Here is a 15731-nt window from a genome sequence, read left to right as displayed (position 1 = left end):
AAAATTCCAATGGCATTTTTCACAGAAATAGAATAATCAATCCTTAAATTTGTACAGAACCACAGAAGACCCTAAGTAGCTAAAGCAACCTTGAGAAAGAAGAATAGAAATGGAGGCATCACACTCTCTGATTTCAAACTATATTAAAAAGTTAGAGAAAATCTAACAGTACGGTATTGGTGTAAAAATAGTCACATGGGTGTACCCACTGTGGCTCAGTGGTAATGCACCTGACTAGTACCCATGAGGGTGTGGCTTCAATCCTTGGCCTAGGTCAGTGGGCTAAGGATATGGCATTTCCCTGAACTGTGTGTAGGCCAGCAGCTGCAGCTCAGATCAGACCCCTAGACTGGGAACTTCCACATGCCACAGGTGTAGCCCTAAAAAGAACACCACCCCCCCAAAAAAAACACCTATGGATCAATGGAGCAGAATAGAGAGCCCAGACATAAACTCACATATATATGGCCAATTAATTTACAACAAAGGAGCCAAGAATATACCATAGGAAAAGGATAGTCTCTTTAATAAATTGTGCTGGGAAAACTGGACCAGTGTGTGCAGAAGAATGGAACTAGACCAGTATCTTGCACCATACACACAAATCAACTCAAAATGGATTAAAGACTTTGAAAGACCTGAAACCATAAAACTCCTAGGAGAAAACATAGAGGGTAAGCTCCATGAAATTCCTCTGGCAATGATTTCTTTAATTTAACACCAATAGCAGGGGCGACAAAAGCAAAATTAAACAATTGGTACCACATCAAACTAAAAGGCTCCTGCACAGCAAAAGAAACCATTAACAAAATGAAAAAGTAACCTACAGAGTGGAAGAAATATTTGCAAATCATATAACTGACAAATACATAATATTCAAAATATATAAAGAACTTAGACTACTCAATAGCAAAAAAAAAAAAAATACAATTTTAAATTGGATAGGCGATCTGAATAAACATTTTTCCAATGAAGACACACAGATGGCCAAAAGGTACATGAAAAGGTGATGAACATCACTAATCATCAGGGAAATGCAAATCAAAACTTCAATGAGATGTTGTCTCACACCTGATAGAATGACTATTATCAAAAAGACAAATAGTTGGGCCAGGTCACAAAGAGAGCAATGATCTGAGGGTGTTCTTCAGGGAAAGGTTTGGGGAATAACCAGCAATGGTCTCCCAGGATGAATTCTAGACATCTTGCTGCTACCAGGAAGATTAGGCTTCCTTTGGGGATAATGGTTGTGGCAGGACCACCTCAGGTCTGATTCTGCTGTCCTCTGATGCTCTTCCCAACCCTGCTCATCCTCTCCTGCCTGGCCCCTCTATCTAGACCCCCCAGTTACTCCTCCCAGAACAAGGCAGTGAACTGTGCATCCATGGACCACATGTTCTCGGAAACATTCTGATACCATGTATCGTATGAACTATATCCAGTTTTCTGTTCATTTTGAAATCACATCTGTAAAAGCATACATTTTCAATTGGAACCTAAGACTCATCTCTCTAATTCATGAATATGCCCAACTGCTGCAAACAGTTTAAGCACTTTAATGAAACACACACAAATTATTCTAAATTTGGAGTTCCCATCATGGCTCAGTGGTTGACAAATCTGACTAGGAACCATGAGATTGCGGGTTCAAACCCTGGCCTTGCTCAGTGGGTTAAGGATCCAGCATTGCCATGAGCTGTGGTGTAGGTCGCAGACATGGTTTGGATCTGGCATTGTTGTGGCTGTGGCATAGGCCGGCAGCTACAGCTCTGATTAGACCCCTAGCCTGGGAACCTCCATATGCCATGGGAGTGGCCCTAGAAAAGGCAAAAAGACAAAAAAAATTATTCTAAATTCAACAAAAAAATATGAAAACCATGAGCTATGTTTACTTCATCATTTCTGTTTAATTCTAAACTTAATAAGCTTTGAAAGACTTACTTGGTAAGGCAGAGTTTCTCAGTGGTATATGCCTGAGGTGTTCCATAGGTGTTGAGGTCTTAAACCTTGCAGTCTTAGGGGTGGCCAGATAGAGCCCGTAACCTTCAGCCTCCTACAGTCAACCAAGGATTCCCTACAATGAAAAATCAATTTCTCATCATTAAAATGGCCATACCATCCAAAGCAATCTAAAGATTTAATGCGATCCCCATCAAATTACCCACGACATTTTTTATAGAACTAGAACAAACAATCCAAAAATTTATATGGAACCATAACAGACCCAGAATTGCCAAAGCAATCCTGAGGGGGGAAAAAAAAGCAGGAAGCATAACTCTTCTAGACTTCAGACATTACAAAGCTACAATAATCAAGAAAGTGTGGTACTAGTACAAATACATACAGACCAATAGAACAGAATAGAGAGCTCAGAAATAAATCTGGACCTACAGTCAATTAATCTTCAACAAAGGAGGCAAGAATATAAAATGTAAAAAAGACATTCGCTTCAGTAGGTGGTGCTAGGAAAATTGGAAACATGTAAGTCAATTTAACTAGAACATACCCTCACACCGTGTACAAAAATAAACTCAAAATGCTTAAAGACTTGCCTCTCTTCTCATCTCTGCCATCCTATGTGCATTCGAATTAGCTCCTCATCATGTCTATTCATAAGACTTTCAGGATCAAGTGATTCCTGACCAAGAAGCAAAAGCAAAATCGTCCCATCCCCCAATGGAGTTGAATGAAAACTGGTAATAAAATCAGTTACAACTAGAAGACATTGGAGAAGAACCAAGCTGGGTCTAAAAGGAGCCTCTGCACATGAAGTGGCACACATATTTATGCTGTATGGCAGTCACTTGCATCTTACCATATCACAAACATCACAGCCACAGTTGTATATATCAGGAAATAGGTCCTCTTTGTGTTGGTGTTTCTGCATAGCGCTTTGCTTCAGTAATAAATATGTGAAGCCCTCTTGTTGGGTAAAAAAAATGCTTAAAGACTTAACATAAGACAAGACACCATAAAACTCCTGAGAAAACATACATAAAACATTCTCTGACATCAACCGTACAAATGTTTCCTTAAATCAGTCTCCCAAGGCAATAGAAATAAAAACAAAAATAACCTAATGGTACCTAATCAAACTTAGAAGCTTTTGCACAGCAAAGGAATCCATAAAAAAAAGAAAACACCAAAAAGACAACCTATGAAAGAGGAGAAAATATGTTCAAATGATGCAACCGACAAGGGCTTAATATCCAAAATATACAAACAACTCATACAATTCAATCAAAAAATGAGCAGATGACCTAAATAGACATTTCTCCAAAGAAAACATAGGGGATGGCCAACAGGCACATGAAAAAATGCTTAACATTACTAATTATTAGAGAAATGCAAATCAGAACTACAATGAGGTATTACCACACACCAGTCAGAATGGATGTCATTAATAAGTATACAGATAACAAATGCTGGAGTGGGTGTGGAGAAAAGGGAAGCCTCCTATACTGTTGGTGGGAATGTAAATTGGTACAACCACTATGGAAAATAGTATGGATGTTCCTCAGAAAACTAAATATAGAACTACCATTTGATCTAGCAATCCCACTCCTGGGCATATATCTGGACAAAACGACAATTCAAAAAGACACATGCACTGCTATGTTCATTACAACACTGTTCACAATAGCCAAGACATGGAAACAACCTAAATGTCCATCTACAGATGAATGAATTAAGAAGAAGTGGTATACATACACAATGGAATACTACTCAGCCATAAAAAGAATAAAATAATGCCATTTGCAGCAATATGGATGGAGCGAGAGACTCTCATACTGAGTGAAGTCAGTCAGAAAGAGAAACACAAATACCATGATACCACTTATATCTGGAAATTAAGTATGGCACAGATGAACCTATCTACAAAACAGAAACAGACTAACAGACTGGGGGAACAGACTTGTGGTTGCCAAGGGAGAGGGAAGGGAGTGGGATGGAGAAGTCTGAGGTTGACTGCTGCAAAATATTACATTTATTTATTATTATTTTTTAATAGTTATTTCCCCAAAGCAATTTTTTTTCTACTGTACAGCATGGTGACCAAGTTACACATACATGTACACATTATATTTTTGCACATTATCATGTTCTATCATAAGTGACTAGATATACTTCCCAGTGCCACACAGCAGGATCTCATTGCTAATCCATTATAAAGGCAATAGTTTGTATTTATTAAAACCAAGCGCCCCAAGCACTTCACTCCCCAAAATTTTTGGATTGTTTGTTGTAGTTCTGTGAAAAATGTCCTGGGTAATTTGATAGGGATTGCATTGAATCTGTAGATTGCTTTGGGTAGTATGGCCATTTTTACAATATTAAATTTTCCCACCTAGGAACCTGGACTGTCTTTCCGTTTCTTTGAATCATCTTTAATTTCCTTGATTAATGTTTTATAGTTCTCACAATGTAAGTTATTCACCTCCTTGGTCAGGTTTATTCCTAGGTATTTGATTTTTTGGGGTGAGATTTTAAAAGGTATCGTATTTTTGCATTCCTTTTCTAATATTTCATTGTGAGTATACAGAAATGCGACTGACTTCTGAATGTTAATCTTATATCCTGCTACTTTGCTGAATTTGTTGTTCAGTTCAAGTAGTTTTTGGGTTGAGTCCTTAGGGTTTTCTATATATGCTATCATGTCATCTGCATACACTGACAGTTTTACCTCTTCTCTTCCTATTTGGATGCCTTTTATTTTGTTTGTCTGATTGCTGTGGCTAGGACTTCCAATACTGTGTTGAATAACAGTGATGAGAGTGGGCATCCTTGTCTTGTTCCAGATTTTAGTGGGAAGGCTTTCAGCTTTTCTCCATTGAGGATTATATTTGCTGTGGGTTTGTCATAAATGTCTTTGATTATGTTAAGGTATGTTCCCTCTATGCCTGCTTTGGTAAGAGTTTTGATCATGAATGGATGTTGGACTTTGTCAAATGCTTTTTCTGCATCTATTGAGATGATCATGTGGTTTTTGACTTTTCTTTTGATTGTATGACATTGATTGATTTGCACATGTTGAACCATCCTTGTGTACCTGGGATGAATCCCACCTGGTCGTGGTGTATGATCTTTTTTATATGTTGTTGGATTTGGTTGGCTAAAATTTTGCTGATAATTTTTGCGTCTACATTCATCAAAGATATTGGCCTATAGTTTTCTTTTCTGGTGGTATCTTTGTCTGGTTTTGGAATTAGGGTGATGGTGGCATCGTGGAATGTCTTTGGGAGTGTTCCTTCTTCTTCGACCTTTTGAAAAAGTTTAAGAAGGATGGGTATAAGTTCCTCTTTGTATGTTTGGTAGAATTCACCTGTGAAGCCATCTGGTCCTGGACTTTGACTTGTAGGGAGTGTTTTTAGGACATATTCAATTTCATTTCTCATGATCGGTCTGTTCAGTTGGTCTATTTCTTCTTGATTCAGTTTTGACAGGCTGTAGGTCTCTAGGAAGTTGTCCATTTCTTCCAGGTTGTCAAATTTGTTGGCTTATAATTGTTCATAGTATTCTCTCATGGTTTTTTGTATTTCTGTAGTATCCGTTATGACTTCTCCTTTTTCATTTCTTATTTTGTTTATTTGGGTTTTTTCTCTCCTCTTGTGGGTGAGTCTGGCCAGAGGTTTGTCAATTTTGTTTAGCTTTTCAAAGAACCAGCTCTTGGTGTTACTGATTTCTTTCTTTCTTTTTTTTTTTTTTTGAATCTCTATTTTATTGATTTCCTCTCTAATCTTTATGATTTCCTTCCTTCTGCTGACTTTAGGGTGTTTTTTTTGTTGTTGTTGTTGTTGTTCTTTTTCTAATTCATTTAGGTGTTGGGTTAAGTTATCGATTTGAGATTTTTCTCCTTTTTAGAGGAAGCCCTGTATTGCTATGAATTTCCCTCTTGGCGCCACTTTTGTGGCATCCCATAGATTTTCAGTGGTTGTGTCATTATCATTTGTCTCGAGGTATTTTTTAATTTCCTTCTTGATTTCCTCATTGACCCGTTGGTTTTTTAGTAGCATGTTGTTTAGTCTCCATGTAGTAAGTTTTTTCTCATTTCTTTTCCTGTGGTTGATTTCTACTTTCATGCCATTGTGGTCGGAGAAGATACTTGAAACAATTTCTGCACTCTTAAATTTGTTGAGGTTAGCTTTGTGCCCCAGTATGTGACTGATCCTTGAGAATGTTCCATGCGCATTTGAGAAGAATGTATATTCTGATTTTTTTGGATGTAATGTCCCGAAATGTCAATTAAGTCTCATTTTTCTATCGTGTCCATAGGATCTCTGTTGCCTTATTGATTTTCTGTCTAGAATATCTGTCCATTGTTGTGAGTGGGGTGTTAAAGTCTCCTAATGTTATTGTATTCCCATGAATTTCTCCTTTTATGTCTGTTAGTATTTGTTGGAGGTATCTGGGTGCTCCTAGATAAGGGGCATATATATTGACGATTGTAATATCCTCTTCTTGAATGGATCCTTTAACCATTAAATAGTATCCTTCTTTGTCTTTCATTATGGCCTTCATTTTAAAGTCTATTTAGTCTGATATGAGTATTGCAACTCCTGCTTTCCTGTCTTGTCCATTGGCATGAAATATCTTTTCCCATTCCCTCACTTTCAATCTGTATGTGTTCTTTGCTCTGAAGTGAGTTTCTTGTAGGCAGCAGATTGAAGGTTTTTGCTTTTTTATCCAATCTGCCACTCTGTGTCTTGATTGGAGCATTTAGTCCATTGACATTTAAGGTAATTATTGATAGATACATATTTATTGCCATTTTAAAACTTGTTTTCCAGTTGATCCTAAGTTTCTTTTTTCTTCTTTTTTGGGTTGGATAGTTTCCATTTATTTTATGCTTGAGTACTTTTCTTTGTAGTTTTTGTGAATGTAATGTTCAGTTTTGTTTTGTGGTTGCCCTGTTTTTTAAGCACATTAACCCATTCCCTGATAGTCGTATAGGCTCAGACACATTATTAAAATAAAAAAAAAAGAATCTGTATTTTCTTACTTTCCTTCCCCATATTGTACGATTTTGATGGCTTTTTTTTTTTTTTTAACATCTTCAAGTTTACATCTGTATGCTGGCTTATTTAAGTGTCTGCTTTCCAATTCTGGTTTCCTCCATCCTAATCTTTCTTTTTCCTCTAATTTAGAGAAGCCCTTTCAGTATTTCTTTTAGAATGGGTTTAGTATTGCTGTACTCTTTTAGCTTTTGTTTGTTGGAGAAATTCTTTATTTCCACTTCTAATTTAAATGATATTCTTGCTGGATAGATTATTCTAGACTGCACATTTTTTCCTTTCAGCATTTTAAATATATTTGCCACTCCCTTCTGGCCTATAGTGGTTCTGTAGAGAAATCAGCCGATAGCCTTTTGGGGGTTCCCTTATATTTAACAGTTTGTTTTCATCTTGCTGCCTTTAGAATCCTCTAACTTTTGCCATTTTTATTAAAATATGTCTTGGTGTGGGCCTGTTAGGATTCAGCTTGTTTTGGGCCCTCTGTGCTTCCTATATCTTGATATCAGTATGCTTTTTATTTGGAACGTTTTCAGCCATAATTTCTTTTTTCATTTTATTTTATTTTATTTTCCCACTGTACAGCAAGGGGGTCAGGTTATCCTTACATGTATATTTTACAATTACAGTTTCCCCCCCCCATTTCTTCTGTTGCAACATAAGTATCTAGACATAGTTCTCAATGCTATTCAGCAGGATCTCCTTATAAATCTATTCTAGGTTGTGTCTGATAAGCCCAAGCTCCCGATCCCTCCCACTCCCTCCCCCTCCCATCAGGCAACCACAAGTCTCTTCTCCAAGTCCATGATTTTCTCTTCTGAGGAGATGTTCATTTGTGCTGGATATTAGATTCCAGTTATAAGTGATATCATATGGTATTTGTCTTTGTCTTTCTGGCTCATTTCACTCAGGATGAGATTCTCTAGTTCCATCCATGCTGCTGCAAATGGCATGATGTCATCCTTTTTTATGGCTGAGTAGTATTCCATTGTGTATATATACCACCTCTTCCGAATCCAATCCCCTGTCGATGGACATTTGGATTGTTTCCATGTCCTGGCTATTGTGAATAGTGCTGCAATGAACATGCGGGTGCATGTGTCTCTTTTAAGTAGAGCTTTGTCCGGATAGATGCCCAAGAGTGGGATTGTGGGGTCATATGGAAGTTCTGTGTATAGATTTCTAAGGTATCTCCAAACTGTTCTCCATAGTGGCTGTACCAGTTGACATTCCCACCAGCAGTGCAGGAGGGTTCCCTTTTCTTCACAGCCCCTCCAGCACTTGTTATTTGTGGATTTATTAATGATGGCCATTCTGACTGGTGTGAGGTGGTATCTCATGGTAGTTTTGATTTGCATTTCTCTTATAATCAGCGATGTTGAGCATTTTTTCATGTGTTTGCTGGCCTTCTGTGTATCTTCTTTGGAGAAATGTCTATTCAGGTCTTTTGCCCATTTTTCCATTGATTGATTGGCTTTTTTGCTGTTGAGTTGTATAAGTTGCTTATATATTCTAGAGATTAAGCCCTTGTCTGTTGCATCATTTGAAACTATTTTCTCCCATTCTGTAAGTTGTCTTTTTGTTTTCTTTGCTGTGCAAAAGCTTTTCAGTTTGATGAGGTCCCATGGGTTTATTTTTGCTCTAATTTCTATTGCTTTGGGAGACTGACCTGAGAAAATATTCATGATGTTGATGTCAGAGAGTGTTTTGCCTATGTTTTCTTCTAGGAGTTTGATGGTGTCTTGTCTCATATTTAAGTCTTTCAGCCATTTTGAGTTTATTTTTGTGCATGGTGTGAGGGTGTGTTCTAGTTTCATTGCTTTGCATGCAGCTGTCCAGGTTTCCCAGCAATGCTTGCTGAATAGACTTTCCTTTTCCCATTTTATGTTCTTGCCTCCCTTGTCAAAGATTAATTGACCATAGGTGTCAGGGTTAATTTCCGGATTCTCTATTCTGTTCCATTGGTCTGTCTGTCTGTTTTGATACCAGTACCACACTGTTTTGATGACTGTGGCTTTGTAGTATTTCTTGAAGTCTGGGAGAGTTATGCCTCCTGCTTGGTTTTTGTTTCTCAGAATTGCTTTGGTGATTCTGGGTCTTTTGTGGTTCCATATAAATGTTTGGATTGTTTGTTCTAGTTCTGTGAAAAATGTCATGGGTCATTTGATAGGGATTGCATTGAATCTGTAGATTGCTTTGGGTAGGATGGCCATTTTCACAATATTGATTTTTCCAATCCAGGAACATGGAATATCTTTCCATTTCTTTACATCTTCTTTGATTTCTTTGATTAAAGTTTTATAGTTCTCAGCACATAGGTCCTTTACCTCTTTGGTCAGGTGTATTCTGGTATTTGATTTTGCGAGGTACAATTTTAAAAGGTATCGTATTTTTGTATTCCTTTTCTAATGTTTCATTGCTGGTATACAGAAATGCAACTGACTTCTGAATGTTAATCTTATAGCCTGCCACTTTGCTGAATTTATTAATCAGTTCAAGGAGTGTTGGGGTTGAGTCCTTAGGGTTTTCTATGTATAGTATCATGTCATCTGCATACAGTGACAGTTTGATCTCTTCTTTTCCTATATGGATGCCTTTTATTTCTTTTATTTGTCTAATTGCTGTGGCTAGGGCTTCCATAACTATGTTGAAGAGCAGTGGTGAGAGTGGGCATCCCTGTCTTGTTCCAGATTTGAGTGAGAAGGCTTTCAGTTTTTCCCCATTGAGGATTATATTTGCTGTGGGTTTATCATAAATGGCTTTGATTATATTCACGAATGTTCCCTCTATGCCCACTTTGGCAAGGGTCTTGATCATGAATGGATGTTGAACTTTTTCAAATGCTTTTTCTGCGTCTATTGAGATGATCATATGATTTTTGACTTTTTTTTTGTTAATGTGGTGTATGATGCTGATTGATTTGCGTATGTTGAACCATCCTTGTGAACCTGGGATGAACCCAACCTGGTCATGGTGTACAATTTTTTTGGTATGTTGTTGGATTCGGTTGGCTAAGATTTTGTTGAGAATTTTTGCATCTATATTCATCAATGATATTGGCCGATAGTTTTCTTTTTTGGTGGTATCTCTGTCTGGTTTTGGAATGAGGGTGATGGTGGCCTCATAGAATGTCTTTGGGAGTATTCCTTCTTCTTCAACCTTTTGAAAGAGTTTAAGAAGGATGGGCACCAATTCCTCTTTATATGTTTGATAGAATTCACCTGTGAAGCCATCTGGTCCTGGACTTTTATTTGTAGGGAGTGATTTTATGACCTCTTCAATTTCATTTCTAGTCATCGGTCTGTTCAGTTGGTCTGTTTCTGCTTGATTCAGTTTTGGCAGGCTGTAAGATTCTAGAAAATTGTCCATTTCTTCCAGATTGTCAAACTTGTTGCCATACAGTTGTTCATAGTAGTCTCTTATGGTTTTTTGTATTTCTGCTGTATCCGTTGTGATTTCTCCTTTTTCATTTATAATTTTGGTGATTTGGGTTCTTTCTCTCCTCTTTTTAGTGAGTCTGGCCAGGGGTTTATCAATTTTGTTCACCTTTTCAAAGAACCAGCTCTTGGTTTTATTAATTTTCTCTATTGTTTTTTGAGTCTCTATTTTATTGATTTCCTCTTTGATCTTTATAATTTCCTTCCTTCTGCTGACTTTAGGACTTTTTTGTTCTTCTTTTTCTAATTCATTTAGGTGGAGGGTTAAGTTGTCAATTTGGGATCTTTCTTCTTTTTTGAGAAAGGCCTGTATTGCTATAAATTTCCCTCTGAGCACTGTTTTCGCAGCATCCCATAGATTTTGAGAGGTTGTGTCTTCATTATCATTTGTTTCAAGGTAGTTTTTAATTTCCTTCTTGATTTCCTCATTGACCCATTTGTTTTTTAGTAGCATGTTGTTTAGTCTCCATGGAGTAGGTTTTTTCTCTTTGCTTTTCAAATGGTTGATTTCTAATTTCATGGCATTGTGGTCAGAGAAGATACTTGAGATAATTTCTATGCTCCTAAATTTATTGAGATTCGCTTTATGTCCCAATATGTGGTTGATTCTTGAGAATGTTCCATGAGCATTTGAGAAGAATGTGTATTCTGATTTTTTTGGATGTAGTATCCTGAAGATATCAATTAAGTCTAACTTTTCTATTGTTTCCTTTAGGATCTCTGTTGCTTTATTGGTTTTCTGTCTAGAGGATCTGTCCATTGATGTGAGGGGGGTATTTAGGTCTCCTACTATGATTGTATTCTCATCAATATCTCCCTTTATGTCTGTTAATATTTGTTGTATGTATCTGGGTGCTCCTATGTTTGGGGCATATATGTTGATGATAGTAACATCCTCTCCTTGGATGGATCCCTTAATCATTAAATAGTGTCCTTCTTTGTCTTTCTTTATGTCTTTTGTTTTAAAGTCTATTTTGTCTGATATGAGCGTTGCGACTCCTGCTTTTCTGTCATGTCTATTGGCATGAAATACTTTTCCCCAGCCTTTCACTTTCAATCTATATGTATCTTTTGTCCTAAGGTGAGTTTCTTCTAGGCAGCATATTGAAGGTTTTTGCCTTTTTATCCACTCAGCCATTCTGTGTCTTTTGATTGGGGCATTCAGTCCATTGACATTTAAGGTGATAATTGATAGATGATTATTTATTGCCATTTGATCCTCGTGTTCCAGTTGATTCTATGGTTCTCCATTCTTTTTTTTTTTTTTTTTTTTTTTTTTTGGTTGGATGGTCTCCTGTTATTATCTGCTTGAGTGTATTTTTTTTTTCATTTTTTGCAAATGCAATATTTGGTTTTGGCTTGTGGTTGCCCTGTTTTTTAAGTATGCTAACCCCTTCCCATAATTGTGTGTTTTAGCCTGATGGTCCTGTAAGTTCAAACACTTCATTATTATATTAAAATTAAGAAGAGAGACATACATACAAACAAAAAGGATTATTTACCTCCTAACATCCCTTGCCCACATTTTATGGTTTTGATGACTCTTTTATTTTTTTCTTTTTAATTTTATTTTGTTTGAAGCATGTTCATGATTAAATCTGTATGCTGGCTTTTTTGAGTGACTGCTCTCTGATTGCGGTTTCCTCAGTCCTAGTTCTTCCTCTTCTTCTTCTTCTTTTTTTTTTTCTTTTCTTTTTTCTTCCCTTTCCTTCCTTTCTTTTTGGTTTAGAGAAGCCCTTTCAATATTTCCTTTAACCTGGGTTTTGTGTTGCTGTATTCTTTAAGTTTTTGTTGGGAAAAATTTTTATTTCCCCTTCTATTTTAAATGATATTCTTGCTGGATAAAGTATTCTAGGTTGCATATTTTTTCCTTTTAGCACTTTAAATATCTCTTGCCATTCCCTCCTGGCCTGTAGTGTTTCTGTAGAGAAATCAGCTGATATTCTTATGGGGGTTCCCTTGTAGGTAACATTCTGTTTTTCTCTTGCTGCCTTTAGGATCCTCTCTTTATCACTAAATTTTGCCATTTTTATTATGATGTGTCTTGATGTGGGCCTGTTTGGGTTCAGTTTGTTTGGGGCCCTCTGTGCTTCTTGTATCTTGAATCCAGTATCCTTTAGATTTGGGAAGTTTCCATCGATAATTTCTTCAAATATATTTTCCATTCCCTTATCTTTTTCTACTCCTTCTGGAATTCCTATTATGCATAGATTGGCCCGTTTTATATTATCCCATAGGTCTCTTATATTGCTTTCCAGTTTTTTGATTCGGTTTTCTGTCTGTTGACCAGATTGAGTGATTTCCATTATTCTATCTTCCATATCACTGATTCGTTCTTCTGCATTATTCATTCTGGTTTTTACTGCCCCTAGTTCAGTTTGCATCTCTGCAAATGAATGTTCTAGTTTTTCTTGGCTCCTCCTTATATTTTCTAGCTCCTTTCTGAGGGTATCTGCATTACTGTTCATATCTTCTCTTAATTCCTTCAGTATTTTCAGTATTTCTCTTTTGAATTCCAGGTCTGTCTGACTGCAGAGATCTGTTTCATTGTTGACTGTTTTAGGTGAGTTCTCCTGTTGGTTTGACTGGGGGTGGTTTCTCAGCTTCTTCATCTTGCTTGTTGTCTTCTTTCTCCTGAGGGAGTTGTACTCTCCGTTATCGGGTAGTGTTTGCCTTGTCACTGCCCTGGAATATTTCCTGAGGGCTGTCGTTGTTGGTCAATCTTTTTTGAGGCAGTGTGGCTTTTCTGGAGTGTTGATGGGACTAACAGTGTTTCTTTGAAGCAAAGGAGGACTTCCTGAGGGCAGACAGGACTGGGAGGTCCACCCCACGATGGTAGCAGATTTCACTTGGTTCTCAGCACCCCCTGGGGTCTTGGGCGGGTAGCAGGGCCCTTGGAGACTCAAGAGGCTCCTCCCCAGGGCAGCCCGATTCAGAAAGACCGTCTGAGATCTTTTCCCGATTCGGCCAGGCTTGTTGCAGCTTTTCTGGGCTGCAGGGGGTCCTGCCTGGAGCTGGCAGTCCTATGCAGCTGGTCCACTAGGTCTCAGCACCCCTTGGGGTCTTGGGCGGGTAGCAGGGCCCTTGGAGACTCAAGAGGCTCCTCCCCAGGGCAGCCCGACTCAGAAAAACCGTCTGAGATCTTTTCCCGATTCGGCCAGGCTTGTTGCAGCTTTTCTGGGCTGCAGGGGATCCTGCCTGGAGCTGGCAGTCCTATGCAGCTGGTCCACTAGGTCTTAGCACCCCCTGGGGTCTTGGGCGGGTAGCAAGGCCCTTGGAGACCCAAGAGGCTCCTCCCCGGGGGAGCCCGTCTCAGAAAAACCGTCGGAGAATTAGGCCGATCTATTCACGGCCTGGCTAGGCTTGTTCTAGCTTTTCTGGGCTGCAGGCCTTTTCTAGGGGGCTGGTGGTGTTTGGTGCTGCTCTGTGGAAGTGTAGCCCCTCCAAAGGGCAAGCAGGCCTGTGCAGGGAGAGCCCCTGCGGTGGTAGGCTTCAGGCAATTGTTGAGGCCAGCCCTCCTGGATGGCAGGCAGCCCCAGGTTCCGCGAGAGCGTAGGGGGTGGCGGGGGTGGGGGGGAGGGAATGCACTGGGAAGCACAGCTTTCTGCTAGCTAGCGGGCCTGTAAGCTTGCTGTGGCGTGGGGGGTATTCTATGGGAACCCACCCCTTCTTCTCTCCGCTCCCCAGCACGGGCGCAGACCAGGCTCTTCTCCCAGGTTCCCTCTGAGGCGGCTTTCCACTTCCCCACCCCTAGAGTATTGCTCCCTTCCTCTGCGACAGCTTTGTTTTCTAGTCTCCCAGGCAGTCTCTGCCCCGTCAAATGGTTTAGAGACCTCCCAAGCAGTTTCTGCTCTTCCCCGCCCCCCTAGCCCGGGGACTAATCTCTGGAGCCGAGGTCTCGGTGCCCAGCCCCCACCCAGGCGTCCCCTGGCCCCCTCTCGGGGACCAACCTTCAGAGGCGAGGTCTCGGTGCCCAGCCCCCACCCAGGCGTCTCAATTTTTGGTGACTGTGCCCGTAGTTCAGATGGTCCGTTGGGTTCTTGATCAGCTTTTCCGTACTCCAACTTACTGCTACACTCTTCTCTGCATCTGGAGAGTCCTCCCGTTCGTTTGATCTTTCCCCCGGTAGGTGACTTTCCAGGGTGCGGGATCCCTTTCTCCTCCGCAGTTCCCTTTCGGGAGCGCCCGTCCCGCTGGGATTCACCTTCTCTCACTCTCCTCTTTTCTTCCTTTCTGCCCAATGATGTCACGAACTTCTTGCCGTTATTGGAGTTTAGGTTCCTCTGCCAGCGATTGGTTGCTGTTCTGTGCGAGTCATTTCTTCTGTAGATGTGCTTTTTTTGTTGTGTTTGTGGGAGAGGGCGAGCGTGTCCCCCTACTCCTCCGCCATCTTGTCCTCCTTCCTCCATAATTTCTTGAAATATATTTTCAATTCCCTTTTCTTTTTCTTTTCCTTCTGGAATTACTATTATGCATAGATTGACCAGCTTTATATTATCCCATAGATATCTTATATTGCTTTCATGTTTTTTTCATTTGGTTTTCTGTCTGCTGTGCTGATTGGGTGATTTCCATTATTTTATGATTTCCATTATTTTATCTTCCACATCACTAATTCATTCCTCTGCATTATTCATTCTGCTCTTTATTGCCTTTAGCTCAGTTTGTATCTCTGCAAATGAATTTTATAGTTTTTCTTGGCTCCTCCTTATATTTTCTAGTTCCTTTCTAAAGGAATCTGCATTACTGTTCATATCCTCTCTTCATTACTTCAGTATTTTCAATACCTCCGTTTTGAACTCAGTGTTCATCAGACTGCAGAGGTCTGTTTCATTGTTGTCTGATTTAGGTGAATTCTCCTCTTCCTTTAACTGGGAATGGTTTCTGTGCTTCTTCATCTTGCTTGTGTTTTTCTTTTTCTGTGAGTTTGGGGAAGCCAAACTGTAGTCTTGTAAGACTACATCCATGCAAGAGTACCCCTTTGTATTTTTTGGGGGGGTACTATTTATTTTTGGTGTGGGAGTTTGAATATTTGCTGTCTCTTTCTTCGGTGTGAGCAGGCTATTGTCCCCAGGATGCTCAGTGTGTTTTCAGGGAGAAGGAGGCAATGGGTAGGGCCAGCAGTCAGTGCCTGGTCATTGGGATCTCAACAGAAGCAAGGACCTACAGGAAGGTGGCACAGGCTACTCCTAGTTGCAGGGCCCTGGGAAGTGGTAATATGCTCTAGGCAGATCTTCAAGTTGACCAAAGCAGTAGCAACAGCAGAGTGTGTGAGTTCCCAGGG

General features: G+C 39.5%; 1 long non-coding RNA gene across 2 annotated transcripts in view; it reads right to left on the bottom strand.

Annotated features, from left to right (window-relative positions):
* Window positions 1-15731, bottom strand: part of LOC146394530 (uncharacterized) — a 232889-nt gene that overhangs the window by 4457 nt on the left and 212701 nt on the right. Inside the window, exon 4 of one of the 2 annotated variants that reach the window (XR_014835233.1) lies at window positions 1942-2074. This is a non-coding gene — a long non-coding RNA (uncharacterized LOC146394530). Of the gene's footprint in view, window positions 1-1941; window positions 2075-15731 lie in introns of those variants that run through there. The other variant, XR_014835231.1, reaches the window with a different exon arrangement.

Source organism: Sus scrofa, chromosome X, assembly GCF_054392235.1.
Source record: "Sus scrofa isolate SSC_HxYL_T2T_F1_AM1 chromosome X, Sscrofa_HxYL_maternal_Yorkshire_Landrace_v2.0, whole genome shotgun sequence".
Taxonomy (NCBI): domain Eukaryota; kingdom Metazoa; phylum Chordata; class Mammalia; order Artiodactyla; family Suidae; genus Sus; species Sus scrofa.
Note: the sequence above shows the minus strand (reverse complement) of the source record. Positions and strands in the feature narration are given on the sequence as shown.